Source organism: Halichoerus grypus, chromosome 2, assembly GCF_964656455.1.
Source record: "Halichoerus grypus chromosome 2, mHalGry1.hap1.1, whole genome shotgun sequence".
NCBI classification, from domain to species: Eukaryota; Metazoa; Chordata; class Mammalia; order Carnivora; family Phocidae; genus Halichoerus; species Halichoerus grypus.
The window spans coordinates 159,670,287-159,691,503 of record NC_135713.1 but is presented as its reverse complement, the minus strand read 5'-3'; the positions used below and the strand labels follow the sequence as shown (position 1 = coordinate 159,691,503).

General features: G+C 38.8%; 1 protein-coding gene across 8 annotated transcripts in view; it reads left to right on the top strand.

Annotated features, from left to right (window-relative positions):
* Positions 1-21,217, top strand: part of SPECC1 (sperm antigen with calponin homology and coiled-coil domains 1) — a 271,702-nt gene that overhangs the window by 34,409 nt on the left and 216,076 nt on the right. For 2 of the 8 annotated variants that reach the window (XM_078067988.1, XM_036084541.2), the window contains exon 2: positions 6,565-6,717. The exons of 2 other annotated variants lie outside the window; for them this stretch is intronic. The gene's annotated coding sequence lies outside the window, so the exon portion shown is untranslated. Of the gene's footprint in view, positions 1-6,564; positions 6,718-19,982; positions 20,142-21,217 lie in introns of those variants that run through there. 4 more of the 8 variants (XM_036084542.2, XM_036084546.2, XR_013446037.1 and 1 more) reach the window with 2 other exon arrangements.

Here is a 21,217-nt window from a genome sequence, read left to right as displayed (position 1 = left end):
TGATAACCATCATATGGTTCTCTATAGTTAAGAGTCTGTTTCTTGGCTTTCTCTCTTTTTTTTCCTTTGCTCATTTGTTTTGTTTCTTAAATTCCACTATGAATGAAATCATATGGTATTTGTCTTTCTCTGCTGACTTATTTTGCTTAGCATAATACTCTCTAGCTCCATCCATGTCGTTGTAAATGACAAGATTTCATTCTTCTTTATGGCTAAGTAATATTCATATATAACAACTTTTTTATCCATTCATCAGTTGATGGATGTGTGGGCTGTTTCATAATTTGACTATTGTAGATGCTGCTGCTATAAACCTTGGGGTGCACGTATCCCTTTGAATTAGTATTTTTGTATTCTTTGGGTAAATACCTAGTAGTGCAGTTGCTGGATTGTAGGATAATTCTATTATTGACTTTTTTTTTAAAGATTTTATTTCTTTATTTGACAGAGAGATAGCAAGAGCAGGAACACAAGCAGGGGGAGTGGGAGAGGGAGAAGCAGGCTTCCTGCCGAGCAGGATCCCAGGACCCTGGGATCATGACCTGAGCCGAAGGCAGAAGCTTAACGACTGAGCCACTCAGGCGCCCCTATTATTAACTTTTTGAGGAACCTCCATGGTTTTCCACAGTGGCTGCACCACTTTGCATTCCCACCAACAGTGCAAGAAGTTTCCTTTTTCTCCACATCCTTGCCAAACCTGTTGTTTCTTGTGTTGTTGATTTTATAGCCATTCTGACAGGTGTGAGGTGATATTGGCGATGTTGAGTATCTTTCCTGTGTCTGTTGGCCATCTGTAGGTCTTCTTTGGAAAAATGTCTATTGATGTCTTCTGCCTATTTTTTAATTTTGTTATTTGTTTTTTGGGTGTTGAGTTTTATAAATTCTTTATATATTTTGGAAACTAACCCTTTATTGGATATGTCATTTGCACATATCTTCTCCCATTCCGTGGGTTGACTTTTAGTTTTGTTGATTGTTTCCTTCACTGTGCAGAAGCTTTTATTTTGATGTAGTTTCAGTAGTTTATTTTTGCTTTTGTTTCCCTTGCCTCACGAGACATATCTAGAAAAAAGTTGCCACAGCCGATAGACTTAATTATATTTAGAAATAACTCCGTGCTTAACCAGTTCAGTGCTACTGCTAATTTTGTATATACGGAATACCCCAAACCACATGTTGGTCTAGGTGCTTGGATTATGAGTGAAGAAAAAAAGGCAGAAATCCCTGGCCCCTAGAGTGTATGTACAATTGGAGGCAGCAAAGAATAAATCTAATAAATGAGTAAATGAAATTGTATGTTAGAAGAGAACCAGTGCTGAACCATGGAGATAAAAACAAAATAGGATAAGTGACATCCAGGGTGCCAGGAGGGATGGGTTAGAATTTTAAATAGGTTGGTCATGGAGGGTCCTACTGAGAGATGACATTTGAGCAAAGCCTTAGAGTAAGAAAAGGAGTTAGTTAAATCATGCCAAGAGGAGGAAGCAGCTGGAGCAAAGACCCTGAGGAGGAGCATGCCCAATGTTTGAGGGCAATGAGGACGCTGGGAGCTCCAGGGCAGTGTGGGAGACACGGTCGCAGGTGTCAGGAGGACATGTGCGGGTGCCTTGTAGACCAGTGCACAGACTGCACTTCACACTGAGTGATATGGGGAGCCACTGGAGGGCTCTGTTGAAGATGTTACATGGTCACTATGTCTGTCATGTTGAGAGTGGACTGTAGGGGACACAAGTGGAAAGAGGAGATGAGTTGGCTTATTTCATAAAAACCATGCATGTTGTGTTGCCAGATGGAACCAGTGTGGTTTCATGCAGTGAACTTTACATTAATGAGCACATTATTACATTTAACTTTTTAAAAAAGATTTTATTTATTTATTTGATACAGAGAGAGAGAGAACACAAGTAGGCAGAGCAGTAGACAGAGGGAAAAGTGGGTTCCCTGCTGAGCAGAGAGCCCACTGTGGGGCTCCATCCCAGGACCCTGGGACCATGACCTGAGCTGAAAGGCAGAGGCATAACTGACTGAGCCACCCAGGCGCCCCTACATTTAACTTTTAATTGGCTAAACTATGACTGCATTTTTCTAAAGGACTCTTGAGTGCTATAATCTTTGAGTTCCTTCTAATTTTATAATGACTTTTTGTTTCCTTTAAATATGAGTGACATTTTAACTTGATAAAGATTTCTTGAGTCCCTTCTTTCATTCAACACTCCATTGGCATTGCTCTTTTGTCTCCTATCATCTAATATTGTGGAGAAGACCGGAGGAGATTGTAGAGGGTTTAACTTGCTTCCCTATTATGGGTAATCTCCTGCTTCTGCTTCATTGTTGGCAGGTTATTTCTTTGCCCTTGAGCACCAGTTAACTTTGTCAGGACACATCCTGTCTTGATTGTACTCTACTGATTTTTCCGGGTATATAATGAATCTTTTCAGTCCATGGATTGAGTTATTTAATTTCAGGGAAGTTTTCCTTCACTGTATATCTTTAATTTTTTCCCCTATACTATCAGTTTTGTTGTGTTCTTTAGAATTAGCAATTGTCTGTATGTCACATCTCTATCTTCCATATTTAACATTTTTCTAATCACTTTCATCCTTGTTTTCCTCTATGCCATTTTCTCAAATGAGTCTTCTATTTCACTGACTTTTCCAACATTTTGGTTTCACTTCTTATTCTTCCTCGTGTAACATTTGATCATCATGTGATGGTTTCCTCCATTTTTGTCCTTTTCATCTCCTCCTGTTGTCTTATGAGCTCTTCTGTGATGCCCTTTATCTTTCCTCAGGGGGGAACAGGGCCCTTGGGAGGACAGTCCTTGCTTCCACCTCTCACTCAATTTAGAGAAATCTGTAACTCGCTCAAGATCTAGAGAAGTATAAATTCTTGTAGTCCTTTCTCAATTTTGTTCAGTGAATTCCTGTCTCTGGAAGATAGTCTTTGTATCTGTTGCCCAGGGGGTGAGGACATTCTCTATCATAGGTGGAATTTCCTTCTCTATTTTTTTTTTAAAGATTATTTATTTATTTATTTGACAGAGAGACACAGTGAGAGAGGGAACACAAGCAGGGGGAGTGGGAGAGGGAGAAGCAGGCTTCCCGCGGAGCAGGGAACCCGATGCGGGGCTCGATCCCAGGACGCTGGGATCATGACCTGAGCCGAAGGCAGACGCTTAACGACTGAGCCACCCAGGCGCCCCTCCTTCTCTATTTTGGCTTTAACTGAAGGGGAGAGTAAATAAATATGACGTCTTTTATAAGAACATAGCTTAAAAATTGCACTTTGCGATAAAGTAATAAAGAACAATATACAAAATTCAACATGTTCAAAAGAGGATATAGGTAAAAAGACATTTACGTTCTGCCTCTGTTCCCTGCTCCCCAGTTCTCAGCCCTGGAAAGAATAAATCTGTAGAATACGTTCTTAGAGTGGAATTGCCTTGTCAAAGAATATATGCATTTGTAAATTTAATAGATATCGCCATATTGCCCTCCATAGAAGTTATCAATATACAACCTACTAGCAAAAAGTGAGAGTGCCAGTTTTCTCATACACTCACCAACATGGTGATGTGTACCAAAGCTTTTAAATTTTTGTCATACTGATAGGTCAAATACATCTATAGTTTAAATTTGCATTTCCTTTATTAAAAGTGATGCTGAACACCGTAGGTGTTGAAGAGCCACTTGTATTTTCTGTGAACTGTCCATTCATTACTTTTACACCTTTCTATTTTGGGTTTTTGGTAGTTTTCTTCTTGGGTTTGCAGGTACCATTTGTGTATAGGAAAATTCGCTCTTTTTTTTTTTTTTTTTTTGGGAGAGAGAGAGAGAGAAAGGGGGGAGGGGCAGAGGGAGAGAGAAAGAATCTTAAGTGGGCTCCACACCCAGCCACATTTACTATGTGCTTTGAATTTATTTCGCTGATAAAAATAAGGACTTTTTTAAAAATTTAAATTCAAGTTAGTTAACATATAGTGTATTATTGTTTCAGGTGCCCTACTTAATACCCATCACCTACCCCAATTCCAGCAACCCTCAGTTTGTTTCTATAGTTAAGAGTCTCTTATGGTTTGCCTCTCTGTTTTTATCTTATTTTATTTTTCCTTCCTTTCCCCATGTTCATTTGTATTGTTTCTTAAATTCCACATATGAGTGAAATCATATGGTATTTGTCTTTCTAAAGAGGAACTTTTTAGACACATATTCAGAATTATAGAAACATATCTTTGTTATTATGATCTTACAAGTTTGCTAACTGCTTTACTGAAATAGTGCATGGAAAAATATAGCACAGTATTTCCCAAATAAGCATTTGGGTATTTCTTTAAAACAATCATAATTTAAATTCTGCCTTAAACTTGTCAAATGCTTTTTTAAAAAAAAAGTATGTTTATATAAGCATTTGTTTTAGTGCTTTTTCTTCCTTTGAATTTTTCATTCATTTGTTAATTCAACAAATATTTATTTATCACCTGCTCTATGCTAGGTAATGTTCTAGGTACTGATGATCAGCGGGAAATAAAAGAGACAAGGAACCTGTTCTCATTGAGTTCATAATCTAGTGAGGAGATAGGCAATAAATAAGAAAATTCCAGGTTGCAGTCAGTTATTATGGAGAAAATAAAGCAGGCTGGTATGATTGTGAATGACCTTGGAGGCAATATCCAGTTAGAGGTCAAGGTAGTTATACTCAAAATTTGTTACCAATTATTACAGGGGTGATGTGAGATACTAGAAAAAGCCTGGACTTAGGTGAGATCCTGTGCAAATCGCAGGTTTTCTACATCCAAGTTGTGTGAACTTGAGCAAACTGCATAACCTCTCTGATCCCTGTTTCCTCAACTGTCCTGAGGAGAAAACATAATACCTGGCCGATAGTGGCTTTTTGAGTTTTAAATGTGACAACTTAAACAAAAAATCCTAGAAAAGTGTTTGACCTGGAGTAGTTGCTTTCAAAATAGTTGCTAAAGTATTACTAGCTTAATCACTTTTTTTTTTGACATCATTAAGATGTCAAAAATAAGGAATTTCTCCATGATTTCATTAGTTTTAATATCTTGTGCCTAATAAGATGTTTCAAAGAATGGCACCTTTAAATAGCCATTTGTGCACATTGTCACCATGGTAACTGCTAAAATGGGGACTTGCTGGTATCAGTGTATTCATTTCCATGAATTGTCATAGTTTAATGTTCATCTACTGTTGGTCAAATTTTGTTGAGGCCATAAAAAGCAGAAAAGGAACTACATTTGTATTGAACATTGTATTAAAATAAGTTTTAGTGGAGCTGAAAGGTAATACATGAAAGAATCTAGACACTAAAATGGAGCTCAAGTACAGAAACACCAGCACTAACACAGTTTCATCTGGTCCACACTGAGGAATATGACAGACTATGATTCAAAGATATTTTAATATCTCATCCATACTACTAGGGATCGAGGCAGGGATCCTACTAGGCCACAGACTGGGAGCAGGGCAGGGCCCCAAGATACCAAGTCTATCAGGGCTACTGATGTGTACTTTCCATAGGAGAGATTCTGAGGACAAGCTGAAGTCACTCTTTGTCTATAGGCAACCCAATCAAATGCCATTCCAGGGAGGAGTAGGGGTTATGAGAAGTTTGGGAACAGGAAAGTAGGTAAGTCAGAATGACAAACCTACAACAGGCCAGGGAGATGTAGCAGGGGTCTGCCTACAAGAGAAGGTAGGGAGGCTTAGGTAACAAACCAATTTGAGATATGTTCCTCCAGGTGTTGCATCTATATTCCTAACAGATAGGTTCTTGCTTATCTATTTTCCTAGAAACAGGACCACACTAGATAGCACCCATTCTCTCTTCTTTTCCTTATCGCTCAAGTAAAAAGGTCCCTCCTCTGGCCCAAGTCAATCAACAAGGGATTCTACCAAGACCTTTGTCACCTTTGTCCACCCAAATCCTCTACTCTGCAGTCAAATGCTCTACCACTGAGCTATACCCCTGCAAATCCCCTACTCTGACCTCTAACTGTTGACTTCCTCTTAGGGTGAAGTTTTCGGGAGTAGCCTGACCCTACTTCCTTTATCTTTCATTTTCTCCTTAATTCTGCCGCCTTGCTTCTAACTCTGTCATTCTGTCAACTTTATTGTTGCTAAATTCAGCAATGATTATCTAAGGGTATGTTCATCCGTCTGCTGGACACTTCCAGCTGAATGTCTTAAGCATTTCAAATTCAGCATGAGTTGAACTCATTATCCACCTATGTGGTGTGATGATTTTAAGATTTATCCACCCATTCTTTGTACTTTTCCTTTCAAGAGGCAGAGCTTAAGTCTCCCCTGTCCTTGAATGTGGGCAGACCTAGTGACCTTCTTCTAACAAATGAAATAGGCAGAAGTGATGGTGTGAGACTTCAGGGTCATTAGGGACATTGTGGCCTCCTCGTGGCTCTCTTTCCTGGATCACTTGATCTGGGGGAAGCCAAGTGCTATAACAGAAGGATATTTAAGCAACCCTATAGAGGGGTTCACTTGGAAAGGAACTGACATCTCCTGCCAACAACCAACACTTACTTGCCAGGCATGTGAGTGAACTCCTTGCAACTCCAGCCCCGGTCAAGCCTTCAGATGATGCAGCCCCAGCTGACATCCCCACTGCAGCCTCATGAGAGACCCTGAACTTGAACCACCCAGCTGAACCTCTCCTAGATTCCTGACCCACAGAAACTGGGAGGTAATAAACATTGGTTGTTTTAAGCTGCTATATTTTGTGGGTAACTTGTTGCACAGTGATAGATAACCAGTACACATGGCCATCCTTCTGTTTTTCCAGTCTCAGCAAATTGTGCCCAAACCAGGAAACTCCTCCTTCCTCCCCCAGATCCGACTGGTGATCAAGTCCTGTTATTTCCATTTAGGTATCTTTTGATTCCTCCCCCTTTGAATTTTGCTGTCATTCTCTTAGATTGTTATTTCTCATCAAAGGTGTTTAAAGTGCCTGTTGACAGTTTCCTTGCCTCCAGCTATACTCCCTTAAATATGTCCTTCACACTAACGTCAGATCAGTCATTCTAAAATGCCTGTTCATTTTGCTTCTGTGCTTAAATTGTCCTCACCGACTAAGGGTTACCAAGTCCAAACACCTCAGCAATGCAGGTAAAGCGGTTTGAAGTTTGCTCCCTGTCCTGCTTTCCAGCTTTATCTCCTATCTCTCATTGCAGGAGAGAGTTCAGCCATCACAAAATCCTTGTTTATATTGCTTTGCTGCATTTCAGCGTAGTTTTAAAGGATGCAATAATATATGAAAAATTTATTTAATTTGTAATGAAAACTGTCAACTACTGGGGAGGTCAAACTCATGGAGACTTAGCTACTTATATTGCAGTTTGGTCATAATCGAGTTATCCCAACATTCTAGCATTAAAAAAAAAAGTCATGATATTTTGGAGAAGATTCAGGCTGTTCCAAATATTGATTTCTGACGTAAACTATGCAAGCCAGTCATTTGAGATCATAGAAATGGCCTTTTTGGCCTTCTCAGTGTCACGAAGAGATAGTTTTATACCGTTCCTCATTTCTCATATCCATGTGAGTACCTTTTGCCTTAATAGGCAGTGTATTGCAGAGTAGAAAGCAAACCCTGGTACTCCCTGTCCTACTGCACATTCAAAAGACAGATTGTCCGTGACTGTAGTTTAATTCAAAATGTTTATCCTTTTTTTCAGTACCAAATGAAGATCAGATTATTTAGATCATCAGCCGTTCTTGGAGAAAAACAGCAGTGGTGTAGATTGGCATTCAGTGTGATTATTCTGTAGAGCAGCTCCTTTTCTTCCCGGCTGCTTACATAACAGGTCCCTGGGCTCCTTCTCCACTGCGTACCTTGGCCCTCAAATCTGACCCTCACACATGAAAGGTACTGACTCATCCACAGAGATTCCGATCAGTGGTAAATTGAAATTATCTGGCAGCCCACACAGACGCTCACAATTCCTCTTCCACAGGGCATGCCATTGATATTCCTTGATGTTCAGTGCATTATTTGATAGAGGAATTTTGCTAATATCTTGTTCTGTTTCTTGCTGACCAAAACATGTATCATTGACTTTGGGGCTATTTTATTTTAATTAATTAATTTATTTATTTGAGAGAGAGAGCACGAGCAAGGTGAAGGGCAGAGGGAGAAGCAGACTCCCCACTGAGCAGGGAGCCCGATATGGGACTCGATCCCGGCACTCCGGGATCAGGACCTGAGCCAAAGGCAGACGCTTAACCGACTGAGCCAGCCAGGCGCCCTTTGGGGCTATTCTTAAAAGACGTTTCATTAATGTGTGTTTGCATGTGTTTTATCTCTGAGGACGGCAACTCTAAATGATGCTTCAGTCGTTTTGCTCTTTTCCTTTGGTGACGAAAGCATCGGTTTTGCACTGAGAAACATTATTTTGCCCTTGAGGCAGAACTTGGTTGGTTTACCAAAGAGGCCATTGTACTTTGTTTGAAAGTGACATGGAAGGCATTTGTGGTTTATTGCCACTGCTTCAGAAGCTTCATAAAAACAGTGAAGTGCTCTAGCCTTAGGAGCAAATGGAGGAATGGTCCAATAAATTCCAATTTTTCAGCCTTTGCCAGTGTACCTCCTATTTGCACTTCCCTTTCTTAACTGCCTATGTGGCATATCACTTGACATACAGGGCATACATCTCTCCATCTTGCATTTTAGTCCTGTTCATTAGTGATCTTATCATTGTTAAGAGTCATATTTATATCACTTGCAACCTGACTTTTACATTTCATTAAACCACTTTGCTATGTTAATTTTCCTGAACTGATAATAATGCTACAAAATAGAAAAAGGTGAAAATTGTGAATTTTAACAAATATAAATACCAGCTTATGAGTATTAGGACACTATATTGTGAAAACGCAGTAATAAGACTAACCAAGATGAACCACATTCTTTTAATTGAAGATCAGCTGCAGAAAAATGACCAGTGCAAGTATAAATTCCAAACTTAATGATTATATTAAGAATATAACAGGATTTCAGTGAAAATAATTTTACATTTCAAATTTGTGAAATATATGTGAACAGAATTGTTTCATTTGTTTCTTTTGAAATCGAAATTCCCAGAGTACCTTCTGATATTCTTTAGTCCCATTTTTTCTTTCATTTATTTAACAAACATTTACTAAGTGTTCTGCACTGGGCACTCTGCAAGGGGCAGAGGGATATGCAGTGAATAGAACAGAGTTTTTGTCCTCAGGGAGCTAATGTTTTTGCATGTGTGGTTTTCTAGATCATATCCAGTCTGTACTTTGCTGTTTATTTTGCTATTTCTCCTTTTCTTTACCCATGTTTAAGATCCATAAACTACGATCTATATCCTCATTTCAAATTACTTTGTTCTCCAATCTTAAACATACAATAAGTATTTTGGTATCAATCCTTGTGCCCATATGGACTTAGGAATTCCACTGTTAAAATTTCAGGTATAAAACAAAAAACACATTCTTACAAAAATTCAAATATAGAAGTAGAGTAAAATATGAAAAGTCTCCTTTACAGTCTCCACTCCAGCTGTCTCCCAGGAGCCATACACACAAGTGTGTAAAAGTGTGCATTTCCCACATTTTTGCTGAACACTTTTATCCCTTTCAAATATATTAGTCCATGAGATGGACTTAAAAATATTACATTGATTTAGTTCATGTTTGTTGGATACTAGGTAGACTAAGCATCTTTTTACATCTTTATTAGTATTTTTCCTTTTGTGAATTGCCTTTTCTTATCCTTTGCCTTTTCTCTGTGTGACTGCTTGTTTCTTTCTTGAGTTAATTTTGGTAATCTGTGTTTTCCTAGAAAATTATCTGTTTCGCCTAGTTTACAAATCCATACATGTAATTACATCTTCTCTCTTGTTTTTAATTTCAGTTTTTTTTAATCTTCAAGACCATTCTAAAAAAACGTTTTCATCTCATTAACTGATGCTTTTATCTGTATTCATTTCTTCTTTCCACTTACTGTGGATTTAGGGACAGCCCTCTTTGGACACAGGGGAAGGTGGGACCAGAGATCAAAGGTGGTTGTTGGGGGTTTGGAAAATTACTGTTGACATCATTCTTCCCCACCCCCACCATCACAAATATAGTTCACAATCAGCAAAGAAACATGAGTCGGGGGCGCCTGGGTGGCTCAATGGGTTAAGTGTCTGCCTTCGGCTCAGGTCTTGATCTTGGGGTCCTGGCATTGAGCCCCGTGTCAGGCTCTCTGCTCAGTGGGGAGTCAGCTTTTCCCTCTTCCTCTGTCTTTCCCCCAGTTCATGCTCTCTCTCTCATAAGTAAATAAAATCTTAAAAAAAAAAAAGTAACACAAGTCAGGAATCAGACCCATGGAGATCGGAGATCAGCTTTGTTAATGCTAAGGCTGACTTGGAGAAGACTGCTTGACCCGTGCTCACAGTCAAGCTAATGACCCTCCCTTTCTGAATTAAACTTGACCAAGATATTCTTAACATAAATGCTTTTTTGGAAGGTTCAACAAGAAGCCTGTTAGAGTTAAATAAATCAGTTGCTCAGAGATAACTAGGGCCACATGGCCTCAGGCAGATTCTGTCTTTATAGTTCCATTGGGAGACCCAGGTCAGGAACAAAGAATGTATGATTTGGGAGTCCCTGATTGGTGGCTGACCCAGCAGGGCCAGAGTAAAGGCATCCAGGGACTGATGGGGAGCATGGTGGAAGGATTTTGGTGTTCAAGTGGGCAGTGGGAGGCCGTGAGTCTGGCAGGGGAGGGAAAGAACCTGAGACCAGGGAGCACACCAGGCTGGGAGGGAGGGTGGTAATGGGACAACCAGAAGAACAGAGGTCTGAGAGGCCTCGTTCAGATTCAGAATCCTGATGGCAGGAGAGTTGCTGATGGGCACGTCCCCAAGTGTGATGGAACTTGTGAGGGACTGAGGCTGAGTCATTCTTCAGACTCTCTGGGGCTCTTGTTCTTTCCCAAAATTAGTTTCACATCTGCTTGGAAACCAAAAGAGTTGCTGCTTTCCTATTCCTGGCTAATTAAACAAATTCAAACATATGCATAGCCTCACTCAGCGTTCTCACTCCCGCCCGGGAGGGAAGTGAAGTGTGGGTGGCAGGTGTCTCACTCAACGCAGAGGGTGGTCAGTGCTGGGGTGGGAGAGCAGCAGAGAGGGTCCATCCCCAGAGCCAGGCATGCCTCTTGGCTACGTGACCTCTCAGAATTCAGGCGTGCAAATTGATCTGGCACCCCAGGAGTGCCTTTCAAAAAGAAAACATCAGCGTATGGTAACTTGTAAGCCAGCAAACTTCTTGTTCCTTAGCTATGCGTTTGCAGAAAGAGCCTCCCCTTTTATGTTTTCTTGGGGAGGATGTGATGAACCTTGCCGCATAGCTCAGAAGAAGGCCAACTTCACTAACCACTACTTGTCCAGGACACTGTGCCTCCCTCTGTAATTACTTCTCTCTGTGCAATTTCTCACAGTGAAATGTTATGCTTTAGAACTAAATTAAAAAGTCATCGAAAGAGATGGTTAGGTTAACATAGAAGTCAGGTTCCTCTTAGTCAGAATGAGTGTTTACGGTCAGGCTTTATAGATATTTACAAAGAAGGGCAACATATTTCTACACGGCATGCAAATGTCAAGTTTCAGATTGTATTTAGTAGATTAACGTATTCATTATGACCACTGAATTCATCAGACAAGCAATTTATATTTATACTCATTTTCCAGTAATAGACACTGGATCTGTTGATGGCTGGATGAAGCTTAGAGACCCATGAAGATAAGATCTTCACCATTTTCACCCCTGGACATGTGTCCTTTCACGCCGCATCATAAGAATTTCTCCTGGGTACTTCTCTGCTAATGCCAGAGTCCTAAGGATCCGACTGTGACAGTCTTTGCAAAAATTTGACACACATGTCTTTGAAACCCATTCAGAGTCACTTTCGTCTTTTGGCTTTGTCCTAGTTATTTTTAGAGTTGATAAATTTATTTTGCAAGACCAAAACAGAGCACTTTTAGGCTTTGATTTTTGGTTAAGGTTTAGGAAATTCTGTTTTGTGGAGAGCTGACAGGTTTCCCACTGAAGCACTTAGGAGCTCAGCCTGCACAGAGGTTTCCTTCAGCATTGGTCTGGATTCATTGATCCAGCTCTTGGAGCTAGACCACCCTGACACTGCCCAGCCTCCATGCAAATGAGCATCTGAACATGCCATTGTAGGCCATCATCTTACCCTGTTCTTAGACCTCCAAGAGTAGAGATTTCATGGTCTCTGCAAAGGACGTCTCATCCAGGCTTTAATTACTTCTGCAATTAAGAAAGTCTTCCTTGGGTCAAATGAACTTATTTTCTGCAGTATCAGCCATCAGTCACAAATAATGACAGATAATTGCTCTTATGCTTAAATAGTATTTTTTAAATTATAAAACTCCTACATATTCATTACAATTAGTGGAGAAGAATCTTTAAAGCATAAAGGAAGTTAACACTACCAACCAGAGATAAATGTCTCTTTTTAGTAATTTATTTTATTGAATTTTATTTTATTGTGATAAGAACACTTAACATGAGCTCTACCCTCTTAGCAAATTTTTAAGTGTACAATATATTATTGTTGACTATAGGTACAATATTGTAGAGCAGATCTCTAGAATTTATTCATCTTGCTTGGCTAAAACTTTATGCTCATTGATTAGTAACTCCCCATTTCCCCTTTCCTTCAGCCCCTGGCAACCACCATTCCACTCTTTGATTCTATGAATTTGACTATTTTAGATACCTCATCTAAGTGGAATCATGCAGTTTTTGTCTTTCTGTGACTCCTTTATTTCACTTAGCAGAATGTCCTCAAGGTTCATCCAGGTTGTTAAATATTGCAGAATTGCCTTCTTTTTTAAGGCTGAATACTATTTCATTGTATGTATATTTCACATCTTCTTTATCCATTCATCTGTCAATGGACATTCAGGTTGTTTCCACATCTTCACTATTGTGAATAGTGCTGCAGTAAACACAGGAGTGCTAATATCTCTTAGAGATCCTGTTTTCAATTCTTTTGGATAAATACCCAGAAATGGGATTGCTGGATCATATGGTAGTTCTATTTTTAATTTTTTGAGGAACTTCTATACACTATTCCATAGTGGCTGCACCATTTTGTATTCTCACCAGTAATGTACAAGAGTTCCAACTGCTCCACATCCTCACCAACACTGTCGTTCGGGTTTTTGTTTTGTTTTTTATAATAGTCATCCCAGCAGGTGTGAGGTGATATCTCACTGTGATTTTGATCTGCATTTCCCTGACGATTAGTGATGTTGACCATTTTTTCCCGTATCTGCTGGCTATTTGTATGTCTTTGAAGAAATGTCTATTCAAGTCCTTAGCCCATCTTTTTATCAAGTATTGGGCAGTTTTTTGTTTTGTTTGTTTACTATTGAGTTGTCAGAGATCCTTGTATATTTTGGAGACTAACCCCTTATCAGATTTATGGTCTGCAAATATTTTCTCCCATCCTGTGGGTTGCCTTTTTACTTTGTTGATTGTTTTTCCTTTGTGTGCAGAAGCCTTTTTAGTTTGATAGAGTTCTACTGGTTTATTTTTGTTTTTGTTGCCTGTGGTTTTGGTGTCATATGCATGAAATCATTAGCAAGACCAATGTCACAAAGGTTTTGCCCTGTTTTTTTCTAGGGGTCTTACAGTTTTGGGTCTTACGTTTAAGTCTTTAATCCATTTTGAGTTAATTTGATGTATAGTATAAGGGTCCAATCTCATTCTTTTGCATGTGGGTATCTAGTTTCTCCAACACCATTTGTTGAAAAAAAATTATCCTTTCCCCATTACAGATTCATTGCAAAGCCTATCAAAATCCCAGTGGTATTTTTTGTAGAAATAAAAAAAAATTCTAAAATGCATATGGAACCACAAAGAAAACATGAATAGCCAAATCAATCCTGAGAGAGAAGAACAAAGATGGGGCATCATATTTCCCACTCATGTTCTCGCTCTCTAAATAAATAAATAAATAAATAAATAAATAAATAAATAAAATCTTAAAATAAAAAAATATACTACAAAGCTATAGTAATCAAAACAGTATGGTACTGGCATAAAGACAGACATATAAACCAATAGAATAGAATAGAGACCTGAGACATAAATCCATGCATCTACAGCCAACTGATCTTCAACAAGGGTGCCAAGAATAGCCATTTTTAATATGTAAAGTTTCTCTAAGTCTCTTTTTCTTTTACCTAAGTAAATATGGCCTCCTATCATATACACCATTTATAGTCTATTTTCCACTAAATATATTATCATTATTCCATATGATCAAATATTTTACAGTATTACTTTAGAAATTGAGATGTAATTCACCTACCGTAAAATTCACCTTTTTTCAAGTGTACAGTACAGTGATTCTCTTGTATATTCACACACTTGCACAACAGTCACCACTATCAAATTCCAGAACATTTTCGTTACCCGCCCCCCAAAAAAAATCCTGGAGCTGTTAGCAGTCACTCCCCCCTTGTGCCCCTCCCTTCATCTCATGGAAACCACTAATCTACTTTCTGTGTTTATGGATTTGCCTATTCTGGAAATTTCATATGAATGTACCCATACAGTATGTGGCTTTTTGTGTCTGGTTTTTTTCACTCAATATAAAATTTTCGAGGTTCATCTATGTTGTAGTATGTATGAGCATTTCATTCCTTTATTATTTTTTACTTTATTCCTTTTTACTGATAATAATATCCCATTGTATGAATGTACATTATGTTTATCCATTCATCTGTTGATGAATATTTGGGTTTTTCCCCCCACCGTTTGGCTGTCGCAAATAGTGCTGCTATGAATATTCATGTACAGATTTCTGTTTGAATTCTTATTTTCAGTTTTTTAGGGTCAAGGAGTAGAATCGTGGGCCATAATGGCAACTCTGTGCTTAACTTTTTGAGGGACTGCCAAACTGTTTTTTCACAGTGGTCACACCATTTTACGTTCCCACAAACAATGGATGAGGGTTCTGATTTCTCCACATCCTTGTCAACACTTGTTATCTTCTGTTTGTCTGTACCCATCACTAGCAGGTGTGAAGTGGTATCTCATTGTAGCTTTGATTTGCCTATCTCTAATGCCTAATGATGGTGAACACTTTTTATGTGCTTATTGGCCATTTGTATATTTTATGTTTTCTTTGGAGAAATGTCTGTTTGAATCCTTTGCCCATTTGTTAGTTATTTGTCCTTTTATTATTGAGTTGCAAGAGTTCTTTACGTGTCCTGGAGAACAGACCCATATATCAGATATATGATTTGCAAATATTTTCTTCCATTATGTGGGTTATCTTTTCGCTGCCCCTTGAAGCACAAAAGTTTTTAATTTTTATGAAGGCCAATTTATATAATTTTTTGTTTGTTGCTTGTGTTTAATATCTCTAAGAAAACATAAGAAAACAAGGTCATGAAGTTTTACACTTAGGTTTTCTTCTAAGATTTTTATATTTTTAGCTGTTACATCTTTGAGGTAATTTTGTATAGGATATGAAATAGGAGTCTAGTTTCATTCTTTTGTATATGGATATCCAGTTGCCCCAGCACCATTTATTGAAAAGACTATTCTTACCCCATTGAATGGTCTTGGCACTCATGTCAAAAATCACCTTCCATAAATGTATGGGTTCATTTCTGGACTGTCAGTTCTGTTTTACAGATCTACATGTATCTATCCTTGTGTCAATACTACACAGTGTTGATTGCTATAGCTTTGTAGTAAGTTTTAAAAGTGGGAACTGTGAGTCTTTCGACTTCATTATCCTTGTCAAGATTGTTTTGATTATTCTGAGTCCCTTGCATTTCCATATGAGTTATAGAATTAGCTTGTCAATTTCTGTAAAAAGAGCAACTGGAATTTTGATAGGGATTGCATTGAATCTGTAGATCAGTTTGAGGAGTATTGCCCTCTTAAGCCTTAAAATACATGAACATGAGATGTCTGTCCATTTAACATTTCTTTAATGTTTTTCAATGTTTTATAGTTTTTAGTGTACAACTCTTGCACGTATTTTGTTAAATATATTACTAAATATTCTTTTCCTTTTGGTGTTATTGTAAATAGAATTGCTTTCTTAATATTTTGGATTGTTCATTGCAAGTGTATAGAATTGAAAATGATTTTTATATAATGATCTTGTATCCTACAACCTTGCTGAACAAGTTTATTAGCTCTGTTTTGTTATAGATTTTTTTTGAGATTTTCTACATAGAAGATCATTAGATAATAGGGATAGTTACACTTTTCCTACCAATCTGGATGCCTTTCTTTTTATTGCCCAATTTCCCTGGCTAAAGACTCCAATATAATTCTGACCAGAAGTGGTGAGAGCAGAGATGTTTCTTTTCTTCTCTTTCTTTTTTTTTTTTTTTTTAGAGCAGAGATGTTTCTGATGCTAGAGGAAAGTTTTCAGATTTTCACCATTAAGTGTGATGTTTATAGTTGCCCTTTATCTTGTTTCTGATGTTAGAGGAAAGCTTTCAGATTTTCACCATTAAATGTGATGTTTATAGTTGCCCTTTATCAGGTTGAGGAGTTTCCCTTTTATTCCTGGTTTATTGAATATTTTTATTATGAAAGTGCATTGGATTTTGTGAAATGATTTTTCTGCCTCTGTTGGGACAATCCTGTGGTTTTGTCCTTCATTCTATTAGTAAGGTGTATTACATTGATTGGTTGTCATATGTTGGACCAACCTTGAATTCCTGGGATAAACCCCACTTGGTCATGGTATATAATCCCTTATATATGTTGCTAGATTTGGTTTGTTGGTATTTTGTTAAGGATTTTTACATCTATGTCATAGGGAGTATTGATATAATATCACTTTTAATGGCTGCATGATGTTTAATTACATGGATATACCATAATGTAACCAATTAGACTTTTAATTATTTCCTTTATTGTCATTGTTACAACCAAGGATAAGCTTATAACTCCTGCATATGCAGCTTTGCATTCATTCATGATTATTTTCATAGGATACATTCCTACAAATGGAATAACTGAACCAAAGGTTGTACAGAGATGTTTGTCTCATTTTGTCATTGGCATTTATGTTTTATTTATAGGATTTTCATTGTTTACAGAGGTTTTTTATTTTCAAAGTCAAATCTGTTTCTTTTTTTATGTATTCTGCCTTTGTATGTGGGCTCAGAGAAACCTTTCTCACCTTGTTCAGATATACAATCTCCTCTCTTTCCTTCTAGTTCTGATAATGCTTCTTTTTTTTTTTTTTGCCACTTAAATTTTTATTCTATCAGAAATCATTTGGGGACATGGTATGAAGTAGGAGTCTTTTTTTTTTTTTTTTTTTTCCAAATGATTAGCTAATTTTCCCAGTGCCATTTTTAAAAACAATCCATTTTTTATCCTTAGATTAGTAATGCTATCTTTATCTTGATTCTTATTTTTGGGTTTTGTTGTGATCCATTGACAATGTTTCTATTCCTGAACCACAACATTGCAATTATTTTACTTCTGTGGTCTGTTTTTAATATCTGGCAGTACAAGTCCCTTTTCATATTTTTTCAGCAATTTTCTTCTACAGAGAAGAATAAATTATTCTATATCTTTTATAGAGAAGAATCAATTATTCTACCAGGTGCATTTTAGGATAGTTTTATTTATTTTTTTTAAAGATTTTATTTATTCATTTGAGACACAGAGATACAGAGAGAGAGAGAGAGAAAGCATGAGCAGGGAGAGAGGCAGAGGGAGAGGGAGAAGCAGGCTCCTCGCTGAGCCAGGAGCCCAATGCGGGGCTCAATCCCAGGACCCTGGGATCATGACCTGAGCTGAAGGCAGATGCTTAACCATCTGAGCCACCCAGGCGCCCCTAGGATAGTTTTATAAAGCAGTTTTTCACACCTCTTAATCCTGTTAGAATTTTTGTTGGAATTACAATACATGTATATAATTATTTTGTGGAGAATGAATATCTAATTGGAATATCATGGTATGTTTTTTCATCCAGTCCTCTGTTCTGTTGTTCAGTAAAATGTTGTAGATTTTTGGGGAGTGATTGTAATTTCCTTACCAGATTTATTCATAGATATTCTATACATATTTTTGCTTATAAGCAGGATGTGTTTAGCATACAATAACTTATTTCAATGTATTGTGTTATTGTACAATTTAATAATTTTTATTATTTTTAGAAAATTTAGAAGATACAGTGTGAATTTAAAAAAATAAATGACCCACAATACTCAGAGATAGCCACTCTTAACACTTTGTGTACATCCTTCTGATAATAGATTTACAGTCTAATTGGGAAATTAAGACGCAATCACATGAAAGGCTTAATCTAAGGCACTAGCTTGTATCTTTTTGCCTGTCTAGCATTTTTTTTTTTTCTTTTGGGAACTGCTCTTCTTATAACTAGAGGGGCTGTCAGTCACCCAGGTCCTTCTCCCTTGCCACGGGGCTGGACAGTGTCTCACGCTGAGGTTTCTTTTCTGAGGAGTGCCTATCTTCTGAGGTCTTGAATGCCACAGACTTCTCATCATGGAATGCTACCGGGAAAGGCTTTCCCATCCCAAGAGCACCATATTTGAACGCATCAAACTTGGGGAAGCAGAGCCGAAAGGTGATGAAAGCAGATTCCTGATGACTTTGGAATCTCCAGGTCTCCTGGCTTAAAGCCAGCTTGAATTCATCCCTAGACTTTCCAGTTAGTCAAGCCAATAAATTTGCTCTTTTGCTTAAGTGAGGCTGTGTTGGGACTTTTGTCACTTGCAGAGTCCCAACCACACCATCTCCCGTGTCTCTGCTGTGGTGTTGTGCCCGGGGGTTGGGCACCTGGATGAGTTAGGTCCATTTATTCCCCGGGAAGATGGATATTCTTCAGTGAGAACAGGTCCCATGCATTGTGTCTCTTGCTTTCTTTAAGGCAAAGAGGGAAGGCCACCAAAGGTAGCAGCGTTTGCCAGGGTACATGGGGCCACCATTGTAATAACAGCTCTCACAGGGGACAGCCAGCTCTGAGCTGCATGACCACAGCTCCTTACTGTGATCTGCCATTAGAGAGGCAAAGTCTGCCTATGAGGGGTGGATTCAGGGTCCCTGAGGCTCTGCAAACTCATACTGCCTCCTAAGTAAGAGCTCTCTGCCGTGTAAGAGATACTTGGCCACTTTCCACACCTATTATCCAGTAAAATCGCAAGTAAACTCCAGCTTATGGCAGTGACTAAGCTCAGCCTAGCCCCGTTGACTGCAGTTCTTTGTGAGTGTAGATAGAACACATGCTGCTTGTTTACCTTCACAAATTTCTTCCGTGTTTTTACGGGTAATCTCATCATCATTAGGGTGTGTAGACCATCCGTAGTAGCAGGGAACGTGGACCTCAGGTTTTGCGAGAGTGCTCATGTAATTTTGGAAACTCTCTGAATTCAAAATTAGGTATGAAAATCTTTAGAATGAAAAAAAGAAATTACAACAAATTACCAGAGGCTTGGAGGTTTAGATGCTTTATCTCTGAGAACGTTTTTAGTCAGCTCACTAGAACTGCCGGCTTTGAAATGCTTCCTGATCATAACCTGACTTCCCCATCCCACTTAGAACTCTCTACAACCCACAGGTTATGGCAAGTGAGGGGCCCTGAGGCTTCAGGGCAAACTCACCTTTGAAGACAGCTTGGCTTTTTTTTTTCTTCTTCTTCTTCTTTTTCTGTTTGATATCTCAGGTTTGAAACAGCAAGAAACTAGTCAGCCTATGTCTTTAAATCCTGATGTTCTAGAGAGGTACAAATTAAGTATTCAGGAACCAGTAGGATAGAAGTGATTTTGCACTGTTTGTGTATGTATGTGTGTGTGTGTGTGAGAGAGAGAGATCGTGAGAGACAGAGGGAGGGAGGGAGAGGGAGCAGGGAGGGGTTGGGGGGAGGCTGTCAGAAGCCTGGAGCCCAGAGCCCGCCTGCTTCCTGAGTGAAGCATTGCTCAAATGCTCACTGCCCAGGCTCCTTGAGTGTGGTTTTCCTCTCTGGCCAGCACCAAACCCCAGAATAGTACGGCTGACTTGCTGATTGAGGTCAGCAGCTCCCAGGAGGCACGAGAAGCCAAAGCCTTTGCAGTAAGTACATAGTTGGTTATTATTTAAGATGGGGATGGAAAATCTTAGAAGAATAACTCTCTCCGGGGGAAGAGGTTCTTCTGCTTTAGCTATAAAGTCTACCATACCCAGTGAATCCCGATATGACTAAGGCCTGATTAATACATTTTGTGTGTGTGTGATTCAAGGACTACATAAGTTAATGCTACATACATGCTTTCTGGGGGCTAAAAATGAATTTGAAACTCGTCTTCTGACATCTTGAAAAAAATAGTCTTTTTTCCCTGCCTGTTACTTTTTTCATCTTGCAAAGTAAAGATCATTAATGCTGACTTTAAGTTAATGTATAGAGTTTTTTGGGAAAAGAAATCCTCTCCGTGGGCGTGGAGCGTGGAGTGGAGATCTGTTTTCACAACCAAGGCGAATAGGGCTGCTTCTGTGCATTCTTTTTGCCAAGAGTGGGACGTATGAAGTCCCGTGGAGAGAACCACCCAGTTGACTGGTTCTTAGCCCCCCCTGGAAGGTTCTAGAGCCCTCTCCCCTTGAAGATGAGTATGTGGAGTGTGCCCTCCCATCTTGCAGAGGGCCTGATAATGTCCCAGAGCTTAGTATCTGGGCCAAACATTGTGCTTATGAGGCCTAGATGGCAGAACTTCAAAGATATGACAAAGATAAAGGCTTTTCTAGGAAGTTACTTATTAGATGGTTTCTGTTTAGACAGTATTTTGCACTAACCACCCCCCAGCCCCCACCCCTGCCCTCACCGTAGCCAAAGGCACAGGCTACTTTGAAATGTCTCTTCACCATTCTGTTTTCTAGAAATGAAGGTTTTAGGGGTTTTTTTCCCCCGTTTTCCTCTAATTTCTCGTTAGAATAAAATATTTAGCTCAGTAATGCAGAAAGTTGATGTTTTAAGTTTACTCGAACAATGTGATCTTCCCCCTCTCTTTAGAATGCAAAGGTAAAAAAGACACGTTTGCTGCTTCTACTGCAGGACTCACTAATAAGGCTCTGTTTTGTTCCTTTACCCCTGAGCTCCATAGACGATGTATCTTTACATGGTTCTAGTTCAGAGTAGATGTTTCACTCCCTTTAAT